Source organism: Podarcis muralis, chromosome 4, assembly GCF_964188315.1.
Source record: "Podarcis muralis chromosome 4, rPodMur119.hap1.1, whole genome shotgun sequence".
NCBI lineage: Eukaryota > Metazoa > Chordata > Lepidosauria > Squamata > Lacertidae > Podarcis > Podarcis muralis.
In genome coordinates, this window is record NC_135658.1 from 46,559,135 (window position 1) to 46,573,776 (window position 14,642).

Sequence of the window (14,642 nt, forward strand, 5' to 3'; positions counted from 1 at the left end):
TCTTGCCCCTCATGGTTTATTGAAACTGATAGGGAGAGGACAATGGACAAGCAAAAGGGGATGCTTAACCCTGCACGATGAGATGGGCTGGTCCTGGGCTGCCTAAAAAAGGTTGAAGTATGATCATGCATTAAAGAAACTTGCACTGCATCCATAAGATCTAATGTAGAAGGGTTTATCAGAAACACAGGTGACCTAAGCCCTGTTCACAGATGCATGCTCATCCTTTGATTAATGTAGCATCATTTGATGACTTGTATGCATTAGACGGGCACAGCAGATCCAACACTATACATACAACATTCATATCACCTTAAGCATGCTGTCTTTTACTGGAGCCAATACACACATTCAGCTGAGAATGATTAACTGATATATAATCAAATTATAAATGCTAAGATTTATAAATGCAACGTGATCTGAAGCATTGTAATAAGTCAGCTGTGTGAAATCTAAACCTATTGTATAAAACTCCCAAAGGATAGGGTATCCAACTTTTGCTTGTGTGTGCAAAGGACCTCCACTTTCCCATGTTGGCTTTGCAAAGTTTTGTCTCAGCTGTCCAAACCCTCCATACCTATTGCTATAGTCTTATAAGATACAACTCTCATTGGATTTATTAGGATTAAAACAACACGGAACCACAGTAATCTATTGTGGAACTGGGATGTCACACATCCACATAAAGATTAGCTATTGGAGCTATTCTCTCCAGTGAAGGAAACAAAAAGTCCACCTGTGAAAACGTTTTGTGCATATCAATTCAATTGTAAAAGACTGGGTGGGACAATCCTTGTCCCATGTCTCACCCGAGGAGATAAAGATTGCCACTTCTTCAAGTCCTGCATACCCTCAAAGTTTTGATATTGTGTGTGTGCTCTCTCTTTCTCTCCCCACCCTAAACTGAAGGCACTTAGAAACCATGAACACAATTTGACCCCCTACAGTACAGCCAGTTAGCTAGCCTGCTCCATCAGCATCTCATGCCATAGCTGCTCACTTCTGCCTTAAATAGTACCTGAGGCAGGGGGCGGGGGGACATAGTCTTGGCCTCAGGGGGAATATCCTTTCACCAAACACAGCAGCCCCACCCCGTCCCAGCTGAGCTATTTCATGCATACATATAGCCATTTCTAGAATAGTATACTATATACCATTGAATATATTATTAATTTACATAAATGAAGAGCTATGTTCAGCTTCTGTAGTATAGATATTTCTATATATTAGGCAAGGACAGAGATGTCGGTACTTTATTAAAATATCACAATCCAATGAAAATGTGAAACAATAATCTCTTTGCACAATAGATTTGGTCACATTTGCTAATGAGGCAATTTTACAGTGGGATTTGCTTCTGAGTAAACATACACAGGATTGAATGGCATAGAAATGAGCTAAACAGTATTTGACGCTTGCAGTTCTCACATTGTTCGACCAGGGTGGTAATTCTCAACAAGGTAGGCAGTTTAGCTTAGTACAGAAAGAAATTAAATTCTCTCATAGCTTGCCATATTGTGGAATCACAAAGCTATTCAGAGTTCTTCAGAAATGAAATGTTTCATTATTTCAAACCACTGAATGCACATGGTTCGCCAAGTTGGTGCCTTATTTCATAAAGCAATAAATATTTTTTTTGATACAGACAGATTGTGTATGTAAGTTTGTGTGACACATTTTCCCAGGATCAATGCTGAGACCTCTGAACTAAAGTAAAATCATCTTTCTAAACGGAATACTAATTTTTGCTAAGCTGCTTTTTGAAGACTAGGCTCTTTTTAAAAACCAAAGCTCCATACAATGGATGGAGGGAAACGAAAAGGGAGACTGCAGTTGATGAAATGCAAATGAGGCTTTGCTCAGACAGCTGGCTGCTTTAGGATGACATGTGTGATGAATGGCTCTTAAAACATGAGCAGGCATCAGGCTTCAATTCAGTGTCAGACTGGCAAAAACAGCAGCATTACTGGATGCTTCCTTTAATTAATGCAACATTTCTGCATTAGTCCGGACACTGCCGATAAATGGGAAAGAACTGATATCAGTGGTAATATCAGAAATCTTTCAACCTTGAAGCTGGGATGTGTTAGCCAAAAGCTGCAGTATCGTAAAAGGTTTAATTGTATTTGTAATGTACCAGTGCACCATGACAAAAATGGAAGATAGTGTAGGCAGGCCCCGGTAAGCCAGTGATAAATGAGTGTGAGTGATTATAAAGCAAAGAGGACTGTGAAAACAGACAAAAGACAAGCAAAAGGAAAAGGTGGGGGACTAAGGATATCAACAGCTACTCTGATGTGTGAAGTAGGTGCAGAGAGAAACCTGGTTATAGTTTCCTGTGGGGATGGAAGCACAAAGCAGCTTAACATAAATCTCTCATCCTAAAGGGATTTCATTGACAAAAGTGAGATTTAGCACCAAAACTGCTTGCCGGTGAACTTCACAGGGAAGAGCCTTTGCCAGGCAGTCATGAGTTAGGAAGCTCAGTAAATCAACTCAGTAAATCAAACACACAAGTCAAGGTTTTCTACTAATTACAGATCAGAACAACAGGTTCTGTGAAAATACACATTATTCATCCATTTTGTGCTTTAAAAGGTCATTTTTGAGTCATGTAGCACTAAACTGTTACGCAAGGTTGCAATGTGACATTTAAAAGTTTCATGCAATATCATCTGACCGCTCTGAAATGTACTCAAAATTCTTTACAGACACTGTTCTTTATAACTTGGGAGGATACTTGTTTATATTAGAAGAATGTCAGCTGGACCCAAAGCTCAAACTGGATTACAAATTTTGTCTAGCATATAGAAATAAGGATCTCCTTCTGAGAAATGTGGTTAGTATTATAAAAACTCTTTTAGTATCACTCAGATTTCATCATATGCGAGTAACCCTGAGGTACACTTCAAACTTTACTGTAGTTAGAATTCTGTGGTAACTGTATAATAGAAATAACTGTGTGCCAGTAGATATTTAGAGACTATAAATATTCAATCTGATAGCCACAAAGTATTAATGTTTAAAGAGTCAGATGTAGTCATGTATCTGTTCCAAGTTCCCATATATCTGTAAGCATTTCTAAATAATACATTACTTTTTATAAACTGATACATCATTCCCTTCAACACTGAATTCAGGAGTTCAAGAGCCTATCAGCTTTGAAATGAAACAGGGCCACCAAAAAACAAGGTACTGAAATGGTTTCTACCTGCCTAAGACTCCTTAGGTCTTCTTCTTCTTTGGCGATCAATCGTGGCCGAGTAATATTGTCTTCTGTGACTAAGGTCTTAACAGCAAGTCCGTAAGTGACTGTGGAGGCCAATTCTCGATCCCCATGTCCTTCCAGTCTGGGGACAGAGGTTTCTGGGCAGGAGATGATCAGGGTGAAGGTGTATAAGTAGGTAAAAGTATAAAGTTTGTAACTAAAAAGAAAAAGAAAAAAGTTGGAAAAACTGCAAAAAAAAAGGAAAGTCTGCCACAAACTTCTGAGTTTATGGAAGACTGATGAAATTTGAGCTGAGAGAGAGAAAATGGCATCTCAAGAAACCAGAAGTAAGGTGCACTGTGAAAGCCACCTAGAATGCTTGTGTGTCAGCTAAAAATCATACCCAGCCACCCCACAAAAGAAAACGAGGGGTAGGGAAAGAGAGGGAATTAGCATGACCATGCCCGTGGCAGTTTAAATATCCAGGATGGGGTGAGGATTGGGAATACGTGCTGTGAAATGAATTCCCCCTGCACAGTATACAGGATTGTTTCAGGATGAAAGGCAAAAAATACATCCTTTCATTTTCTCAAACTCGAGAACTGCATATGCACACAAACACACACATACTCTAAAGCTACAGAATGTTCATGTTGAGTCCCCAGATGTTGTTGGACTATAGCTCCCACCAGCCCCAGCCAGCATGTAGCAATGGTCTGGAATTATGAAAATTGCAGTCCAGCATATGGTGACCAAGGTTGGGAAAGGCTGCTCTGTAGCCCAGCAGAGAAAGTTCCTGGAAACAGGAGGGGCAAAAGGGTGTCCTTTAATTCCTGAAACTCTGCCACCTCCAAGACGCCTGAGAATCACTACAAAATAGAGCTGCGCCAATTGCCAAACCTTCAGAATGTCTTCATTTCAACCATATGAGGAAAGGTGGGGACAAAGTGAAGGTACTTTAGGAAAGGGAAGTGATATGTGTGTAGAATTCTGCTTTTTAAAGGATAATTTTTAAAGGGCTGGTGTGTGTGTGCATGCACGTGCTTGTGCTAACCTTGAAAGTGCAACAAGCGAGCAGAGGGATTCTGCTCCCCACCGCTGCTTTAAAATATGTTTTTAAATGCCTTGTTTGTGATTGCTGCAGCTGGGGCTAGAAAAGATTATAGCTCAAAGTCATTCCTGGAAAGATCATGTGACCATGCGACATATGGTCATATCATGTGACATATGGTCATATCAGAGGTGCTACCAATCTTGAAGCCGGTCTTCAGAGAGTCCTCCTCCACCACTGTGCCTATAAAACTGGAAGCAAAAGGGGGCCACCCCAAAAAACAAGGCAATAGAACTCTAGATTTGTAACATAAAAGAAAAATTTAAAACCAGGTAAGCATTCCTCAAGGGACGCGGGTGGCACTGTGGGTAAAAGCCTCAGCGCCTAGGGCTTGCTGATCGAAAGGTCGGCGGTTCGAATCCCCGCGGCGGGGTGCGCTCCCGCTGCTCGGTCCCAGCGCCTGCCAACCTAGCAGTTCGAAAGCACACCCGGGTGCAAGTAGATAAATAGGGACCGCTTACCAGCGGGAAGGTAAACGGCGTTCCGTGTGCTGCGCTGGCTCGCCAGATGCAGCTTTGTCACGCTGGCCACGTGACCCGGAAGTGTCTGCGGACAGCGCTGGCCCCCGGCCTCTTGAGTGAGATGGGCGCACAACCCCAGAGTCTGTCAAGACTGGCCCGTACGGGCAGGGGTACCTTTACCTTTACCTAAGCATCCCTCAAGGCCTTGCCCTTTACACCACCTTTTCCTAGGGAAATGAGGGAGCCGAGACAGCTGCTACATCCAGCAATGCTCTTCTTAGTACTGGCTAAGAGCCTCCTACCCACCCCACTGCTTATTGTGCTGGCCCTTTGGGCCCTGAAAGAACTGGGGCCAAAAGCAGTGCTTGTGACCTTGCCTGATGCTTTCACAACACTGGGCTGAATTTCACTGCTCTTTTGTGAGAGAAGGCTGAAGATGCAGGTGACTACAGTCAACTCTGGTGGACCTTGGAGTTTGCATGACCATGCTGGGTGCTGACACCACGCTTCTTAGCAAGGACCCATGAGCTTCCAGGGTTACAGAATATTTTTAATACGGTAGTACAGTAGCAATATATTTAATCTTACAACAAAACACAGCACTGTGACATCTGTTGAATTTTCACATATTTGTTTTGTACGCTGCCTGATAAATCTAATCTGATTATTACTAAAAACAAAAAAATTCCTTCCAGTAGCACCTTAAAGACCAACTAAGTTAGTTCTTGGTATGAGCTTTCGTGTGCATGCACACTTCTTCAGATACTGAAGAAGTGTATCTGAAGAAGTGTGCATGCACACGAAAGCTCATACCAAGAACTAACTTAGTTGGTCTTTAAGGTGCTACTGGAAGGAATTTTTTTGTTTTGACTATGGCAGACCAACACGGTTACCTATCTGTAACTGATTATTACTAGTGCAGCACGATCAAACCTTTGTGGAAGACAACAACCCAAAATTTAACTTCAGCAATACAATACAGGGAAAATGGCCCTAAATACCTCTGCTTTATGGAACACGGGTGGCGCTATGGGTTAAACCACAGAGCCTAGGTTTTGCCGATCAGAAGGTCGGCAGTTTGAATCCCCATGATGGGGTGAGCTCCTGTTGCTCGGTCCCTGCTCCTGCCAACCTAGCAGTTTGAAAGCACGAAGTGCAAGTAGATAAATAGGTACTGCTCCAGTGGGAAGGCAAACGGCGTTTCTGTGCACTGCTCTGGTTTGCCAGAAGTGGCTTAGTCATGCTGGCCACATGACCTGGAAGCTGTATGCCGGCTCCCTCGGCCAATAAAGCGAGATGAGCACCACAACCCCAGAGTCATCCGCGACTGGACCTAATGGTCAGGGGTCCCTTTACCTTTATCTTTACCTCTGCTTTAACACCTAAAACAGTTAAAGCAACAGTTAAAACTGTGCATAAAAAATTATATTGTCAATAAATTCCTCGCATTTCTGCTTTACCCAAAACATAGGGCATTTTCCCCACTCCCACAGCCTGTCTGCCTCCTTGTTTTTCTATAGCCAAGAGCAAGGTGTGATGTTGGAAAATCCGTTCCGGGTTTTCTAAGAGTTCTTGTTGTATAACAGAATCAGGAGCAGCTCCATTCCAGGTTTTACTTGGTCACTAGTCATAGAAAGGCCTGGTAGGCCTCAATAAACACACTGAGACTGAAGGTGTGTTAACTTGAAACTGGAGTTTGGTTAAGGTTAGTAAAACTGGGCTTTCCCCCCCTTTTGCTTTTGTGGGCCTGGGCCCGACTAGAATCTTGAGTGGTGATTCTTTCTTTCTTTCTAGTCATGCAGAGCAAAGAATCAAGTTTGGAAACAGCTTCTGAAGTCTCTTCTGGAGAAGGAGTCAGGGTAAGCGCTTGCCTTGAACATTTGTACCAGCATTTCACTGGATCTGTGACAAAAACTATAGCAGCAAAGGTAATGCAAATATTCCCTTCTGAATAGAAAATTAGGACTTGCTTTCCTGGGTATTAGCAGCCGTTTCTCGGATCCCCTCTCTCGCCTATTGGCTAGTACCTGCCACAGGTGAAACGAAGGGGAGAGGCCCAAGCTCCCATGTGTAACGGTTGTGGAAGCAAAATGGGTGAGAGCAGTGAATTGAAAATGCTCTGTATGTCAGTAAAGGATTTGGGAAATAGAGCTTGAGGGAGGAAGCAGGTGTTAAGGTTAAGAAAGATAAGGCCAAGGTGGGATGGGCACCTACCTCATTATTATTACATTATAAACCACCAATTTTCAAGTCAGTAATTTTTCCTTCTCCCCCTCTTTATATAAGGAACATTTAAGCTCTCCTTACAATAATGAGATATATAAACTGAAGTGGATAGCTTTGTAACTGAATCACTTTACTGTAGCAGTTGATTTTATTTTTATATTTTGAACCCACCGTTACTTCTAGGAGCTCAAGGTGGCATAAATGGTTCTCCTCCTCCATTTTATCCTCATAACAACCCTGTGAGGTAGGTTAGGCTGAGATATTATTAGTGGCCTAGGGCAACTCGGCCAAGCCTCATGGCTGAATGGGGATATGAACCCTGGTATCCTGGGTCCTAGTCAAACAGTCCAACCACCTACACCACATTGGCTTTCAATAAGAAGCTTTAAAAACACAAGTTGGGGGTTATTTGGATGAAGAATTCACATTTTGAACTTAAGCTTGGCATTTTTCTATAACTGGAAAAGTTATTTCCTGTTGCATATTCTTTTAGTTGGTTTTTGAATATTCAGCTAACCAGACTGACCATGAAAAAGAGAATATAATCCCCGTTTCATAATGTACTGTTTGTGAGACATGAGGTAATTGTCCCCTGGCACAGTTAGAACTGTAGCATTCAGAAATCCTAAAACATTCCCTGTGGTCTCCTATGAATATTTGTTGACTTTGCATTCAGGACTAATGGAAGCTAGTCATGGAGAAAGAGTTGTAAATCATTTTGACCAAGCTGACCGAAAGAACGGTGCCAAATTTCAGTGTCAGAGTCTCCAGCACACAATCCATGATAAACAAAAATTGTCTTTAGCAGAGAACAAACAAACAACAATAAGGGTTAGACGGAAGTCATCCAACCACAAAGCTATATACAGATGGCTCAGTTTTCCCTTTAGGAGTCCATAACAGAACATTAGTGATTTATCAGTGTGGGCCCACAATCAAACAACATTAGAGAGGCGTGCTCATCATTCTTCAGTTAAGAGGGGAAAGTGACTAGAAAACACAATCAAGACAGGAATAGTAACAACAAAAAAATCCACAAGCTCCGAACCAATGTGCAAAGCAAAATTGAAAATAAAATGTCTTATACACATTCTCAGCTTACTCTCTGTTTACAAAAAATAAATTGTTTAAAGACTCTGTTTTAGCCACTGACTGATATCCCAAGGTCTTTGAGACATCTTGAAGGCTGTGAACATGACCTCTATAACCCAGTCAGTTTATTGTAGGATGTGAGACTGACAAGAGGCTAAGAATCCAATATGGAACATTTCTAGCTGTACTGAAGTGATGTCTCTGCATGGTAGGGAGGTGAGAAAGGAACTGAAAGGTTACAATAAAAAATACAAATACAATAAAACAATGGCAAAATGCACCCTTGCCTGAAGTCTTAGAGATATGGAGTTAAATCTAATATTCCTGCTCCTGAATTGTATGTACTTTAGAATTACGCTATACATTTTCCAAATAGAGTTGTATATTAAAAAATAATAATAACAAATACGACTGCTTTAGTTTAATGAAGAATATGTGTCTGGTTGGGGTGGTGCAAATTTATCCATGAGATCTTTTCTAATTCTATGATTGTAATAAGACACTCATATTGAGATTTCACTAACATGGGAAACAGTTTGTTTTTAAGGCTGTTTCCATACTGGGCATTGATTGTGAAATAGCTACAATAACATCTGCACCATGTCATTAACTAAACATCCACATCTTGTCCCCCCTCCCTGTTCCTTTTAGTTCCCACCACCCCCATAGCTAAGAAATTCTGATTTTTCAAACTTAATGGAATAGCTATGATTTCCTCAAGTATGGATGATCTATTTTGTTGCTATTCTGGTCAGATCATGATCTCTATTGATTGCTCAGCAATCTGATTTTAGGTTGTGATCCAGCCATTTCCTTTTCTATGATCCAGCCCTCCTTTCTAGGAATGAACACTTTCCCTTTAAGTCTTCATTTCCAAATAGCATTGCATTGTGTATCAGTTTCCCACCTTAAAAAAATCTCACAGAGAATCATGATTGGTACTGTAGTAAAGGAGGATTTAATGCCCTCCTCCCACAATAGTCTCAATGCAAATTACCCCCTGTAGCACCCTTTCTCCACTGCTCACTGAGACAAGCCTATCCCAGCAAGCAGCAAAACATGGGATTTGCTGAGAACCTACATATAAAATCCAATATTTGTAGACCTTAATATCATGGTTGTATACTGGATTCTTCTTTTTCTTTCATGTTTCTCATGATTCTATGTGGTCTCACACTCCCCCAATTCAAAATCAGAGACAGACAGGCTGGAGTTAGACTTTGTATTATCATTTTTCGTTTATCAATATATATGTAATCTATTCGTACAGGCATATATAGTTGTACAGGCATGGCATTTGTAAACATATTTTATCCGCTACACCTGTAACTTGAAATTGAAAAGTAATTATTTTTAAAAAAAATCTTTGAGATTGTTTTGAAGGATTTTTAAGTATTTCTGGAAATACCTATTTAAAAAGAGGGCTTTGTGTGCTAATTTTATATAATCGATCAGCCTGAGAACCTAGTTGTGACTATAAGCACATTCTTTTAAGTTGTAGACACAGTGAAGATTATTTGAAGGTCAGGATAGGAAAGGGTAGGACCGAAAAACTGCAGTGCTCTGAGTGAATTTAGAGATTGGCAGCACCCTTTTCAACAGATGGTGTCCTTTTGTAGATGAGATAGAGGCTCCTTGGGAGCCATTACTCAGGGAACATCAACAAGCCAATTCCTACATCCTTCCTATGCTCCATATTCAGCAGCCTTTGGGGTGCTGCCAATGCTGGAATTTTTAGTCCCACTCAGGACTCAAGTATATCCTACATTCCTTTTGTCTCAGAATAGCAGCAAACTAACATGTTGATTTTTCTTTCTTTTCTAGTAATCATGTCGCCCTTTAAACGTATTGTTTTCGTATTGTTTCGTATTGTTAAGATTTAAAAAAAAATGAAAGGGAAATAAGCAAATAATGGTACAAAAAATGACAGTTTTATAACTACCTGATTGAAAAGAAAATGTATTTCTGGGCAGCTGTGAAACACTACAAAAGCAGTAGCATGCTGTATTGTAGCCAGTCACTTTTATGTTGGATATGGCTTCCAATTCTTGTTATCCTGCCTCTTTCATCAGACAGAATCACATAAAAGCCACCATTCTGAATATAATAAAGATGATATTGCTCTAATTATCTTAAGATTAGGTTCATAGGAAGTAATTGGTGATATATCGGGTTAAGGATGAATGGCTGTTGCTACTGCTGCTACTGAAATTCCTCTTTTAGCTTGTTGCTCTGTAGGAGTCAGATTGGGGCAAATCTAGATGTGACATCAAGGATCCATGACTAGGGCTGGACGATATCAGCTTTTCAACATCGCAGTGTATTGCCAGCCAAACATTGGCGATATATTGAAAAAATAGAATGCATTGGCCTCTGTCCATGAGACACTGGGTGAAACTGCCCCAGCTTTTGCCTCGAGAGCTGAGGTGGTTTTACCCAGGCTTACAGGCTGGGACAATGCAGCTTGCTTGTGCTGCTCAGCTGGGGGGAGAGAAGGTTTCCTCTCTCCCAGCTGAGACAGCCCCGGTGCTCTTGCCACTCCTGCAGGAGCAGCAAGAGCAATGGGGCTGCTTTGCGCAGCTCAGCTGGGTGGAGGGAACATCTCCTCCCAGCTGAGACAGTCCTGGTGCTCTCGCGTGAGTGGGTGGAGCATCGGGGTTCCTTTAATTGCTCACTGCGGGGAGTGACAACTGCACTCCCCTCAGCTGAGCAGTTTCAGAGAGCCCCCACCCTGCCACCGGCTTACGGGATCCAGCGCTGGGCTGGGGCCTCTTTAACTGCTCAACTTAAGGCAAGGGCAGCTGCACACTCGTTAGCTGAGCAGTTTAAAGATGCAGAGGGAGGAACAAGCTGTATTGGTGCCTTGCTGATACAGCTTGTTTCTCCCTCTCCATCGTTTGAGGGCAGAGTAGGATGGTAGTTTCACTCAGCGATATATCGCTGGTGAAACTGCCGCCTCTCCCGAGTCCCTCTGCTAGCAGCAGTCAAGAGTTCCTTCCTCCAGTGGGAGCTTCTAGCAGAGGGACTCAGGAGTGGTGGTGGTTTCACCAGTGATATACCACTGAGTGAAACCGACATCGTGGTCTGCTCCTTATACCGATCCTGGGCGATATATCGATATATTGCTGAGGCCTATCCATGACTGTATTTTCCAATGTATTGTAGTTGCATGCTACCCCAATCTGGGAGAAGTGTGAGATTCCAGGGGTTCTAGGTTCATGTTTCCGTTGGAATGAGATGCAGCAGAGACTATGGTGTCTTTATGATACACAATTTATTTGCACATATAGACAACCTGAACCTGTGATGGAGGGGTTCACAGCATTAACACCCCAAGACGGTCTTACTTCTCCTATAGCCGCAGCCTTGGATCCTAGCAGAAATCAGCTTTGGCGCTCTCACCCACCCACCCGATCTCGGCGCTACCCACATGACCTATCTCTGTGTTCCTTCCTTCATCCACCCAGCCGATCGTGGTGCTACCCGCCAGCCCCATCTCTGCACTGCTTCACTCACTCACCCACCTGATCTTGGCGCTTTCGACCTGCCCCATATCTGTGCTTCTTTTACCTGTTCACCCCCTACCTTCAGTTGCCACCTCCACCAGCACAGCGGATATATTTCTGGAAGCCGGCTTCTGGAATTGCTGTGATGGAAGGGGGAAGAAGAGTAGCAATGTGAGGGGGGGGGGCAAGGTAGGTTTTGCTTTTGTTTTTTGGTCCCGCATTCTAGTGTGAAACCAATTGACTTGTGCCACAACGCAGAGCCAAAAAACAGCCGTCTTTTGGTTCTACCCTCTGGCATGGCCAGAGCATGGGGGCCAAAACAGGACATTGGCAATTGGGATCAGAAGCTGGGAAGGCTGCTTTCAATCCAGGATGTCCTGCTTAAACCAGGACACTTGGAGGATGTACAATATTTTGGTTTTGCTTATATGTTGCACTTGGTAACCTCAACTGAGCCTATATTGTGCTTATACTGAGGTTTTTAAAAGTGCAAGTTATTTTGTAGTTTTGAGTTGTAGCTATGTCTCGTTTAGAAAACTGGGCAGATTTTTAACTGGTTTTAAACTGCACTGAAAGCTGAAACTTCTGCATTTTCATTTTTTAACCTAAAACACTGAGACACTTGATCTAAATGCTGTGTGTGATGAACTTTAAAAAAAGCAATACACAAATATTTTTGGCCAGAGGTGATAGAGAGATAGTGAAAAACAAACAAACAACATATATGTATAAGATGGGCAACAAAGGCTCTCCTTGTAGCCTTGAATTCTTGTAAAAATCAGTTACATGCCTGTAGCTTACATTTCTTTTCTAGATGGCAGATGCTCAGGAACACATTATTATAGCTCTGAGGTGAACCCTCCCTAAGCGTATTTGATATGCTGACACAAGCATACAACAAGGTATATGTGTAAAATATATTTAAAGTCAGCTCCCTCTGTAGTTCAATACAACCCGGGAAGGAATCAGATGTCAGATATTGTGTGATTTGGTTCTAGCACTAAAAGCACCGAAAGGCAAAAAACAGCAATTAAAGCCACTATTCCAAACACACTATTATCCAAACTCAAAAATATTACTGAAGAAGTGGGTAGACAATATAATACTCTGCTTGATAAAGGTCCTGGCTTATCAACTTTGCTTCTCATACTAAAAGTGTGCAAAATCAAGAATAACTGCATGCAAGGGTGCAGTCTGCTATGCTCCGTGCTTGCAATACCTGATGCAAGCTACTCATGGGAGAGTGATTTGTTAGGAGGAAGCAAAATAATCCCTATTATATTCCCCTCTCTCACAATATGAAAATAGAAACTAAGCCTAGAATTGTAAAAGATACTCAGGAATATCTTTGAGTAAACATTTACTTGCTACCCCCGAAAAGCAAATAAGTTTATGACTGCAATCCTATACCATATTTACCAGGGAGTAAATCCTATTAAAGTCAATGGAGTTTGCTTTGTATTCAGCAGGTATAGGATTGCGATGTAAGAAATTTACTTGGTGTAATAATCAACTTTCTCCCCCTCCTATAGTCACTTTAAACTCCAAAGTATTTTCTTTGTTCTTTTTCTGTAACTCCCTCCAGATTAAATATTTTAGGCAGATTGTATTTGCAAGAGAAACCTAATAAATCACCTTTAACATGGTGATTTTCCCACCTTGGTTGTCAGAGAGCAACACACTGTGTTGTCGTAATATTATACCATCTTTTAAAAGATGACTCCATCTGCATTGTACATTATCACATTATATGCATCATTACACTGTAACCATAAAAATGAAAATGAAAATATGATAAGGCCTTAACATCTTTATAACAATTTCAAGTTTGTGGGCATGTGAAAAGCAATTCTCATTTGCAGGAGGTATATTCATTTCTAAAAAATAATGACCTAAAACTGATAAAAGTACAGGCATTGAATGTGTCTGCTTTGCAATTTTGCATGTTTCTGCCACAGGCTCTGGATATCAGTTGTAATGAAAAAAAGTATGACAGCTCTCCAGTAGAAAGAGACATTTGCCATAGCAAGGTGGGGAAAGAAGGTACTCCCAAGGTTTCAGGAAGAATCGCAGGCCTCAAGGGATACTTTGGAGCCTGTAGCCTTTGGAACACTATAGCAAGCAGAGGATTTTGGAAGTGGTGCAGGAAGTAGAAGATAGTTGGACAGAGGCAAGGACAGAATAGTAGGCCCTCTAACTCCTCTATATGAATCAGTTGTTTATTTTATGTTGGGAGTTTCTTCTTTGATTAAACACACAGTGACTCATGAAATGATTTTGTGGGACTTGGGTATGCTCAAGATCTCATTAGATTTTCAGGTGAGAGGCAGGAATTGTTCCTTTATAAGGCTTTTTTTAGACATCCAAGATGTTGACTGTTGCTGCTGAAGGCTTGTTATGGGGAGCTATGTGCCTCGTTGGGAGGAGGTGAAAATTTAAGTTTCATCAGAATTTTCTTTTCCCTTTGGGGACCTTCTTGGGTAGACTCCAGAGAGCTAGTGGTTTCTGCCTTGGTTTAAGGAAGCATGAGACAAGTTTGTTGGCCACTTTTTGTATTCTAATATTTTATTTTTCTTATGATTCAGGCCTAAGGGGCACCAAAGTAAGTGCAAGGCTTTTAAGAGCATACAAGGTAATGTGTGCAGGTGCAATGAATAGGACTTCAAAGGAGAAAGTCACTTGGAAGTAAAGGCATAGAGATAGGTCAGGGAAAATGTGTAGAAAACTTTGAGGTAAGGAAAATGAGTTTGGTTGATATATGAGGGGGTGGGAAGTATAGAGATCTGAGGAACAGTATCACATGGCTGTAATCATAGATGGATATCACTGGGCTAAGCTGAACTTAATATCCTCGATAGACAGTAGTTGTGGTGACAAATAGAGTACCCTGTGTTAGTTGTCTCAATGAAGTCTGTAGTTCAAATTATTAATGCTGAAAAATATTTAGGGTTTAGCTTCCATCTGCTTGCAGTGGAGACTGGGGGAAGTAAACAAATAAGCAAGAAATGCATACGATTAACAAGTCTTCCTTGCAAAGA

At 41.5% G+C, this 14,642-nt stretch overlaps 1 long non-coding RNA gene across 7 annotated transcripts in view; it reads left to right on the forward strand.

Annotated features, from left to right (window-relative positions):
* Positions 1-6,348: 6,348 nt before the first annotated feature.
* The window catches only part of LOC114595987 (uncharacterized), a 56,523-nt gene continuing 48,229 nt past the window's right edge, over positions 6,349-14,642 (forward strand). For 3 of the 7 annotated variants that reach the window (XR_003706393.2, XR_003706396.2, XR_003706394.2), the window contains exons 1-2: positions 6,351-6,485; positions 6,575-6,708. This is a non-coding gene — a long non-coding RNA (uncharacterized LOC114595987). Of the gene's footprint in view, positions 6,486-6,574; positions 6,709-14,642 lie in introns of all 7 variants that reach the window. The other 4 variants (XR_003706397.2, XR_003706395.2, XR_003706399.2 and 1 more) reach the window with 3 other exon arrangements.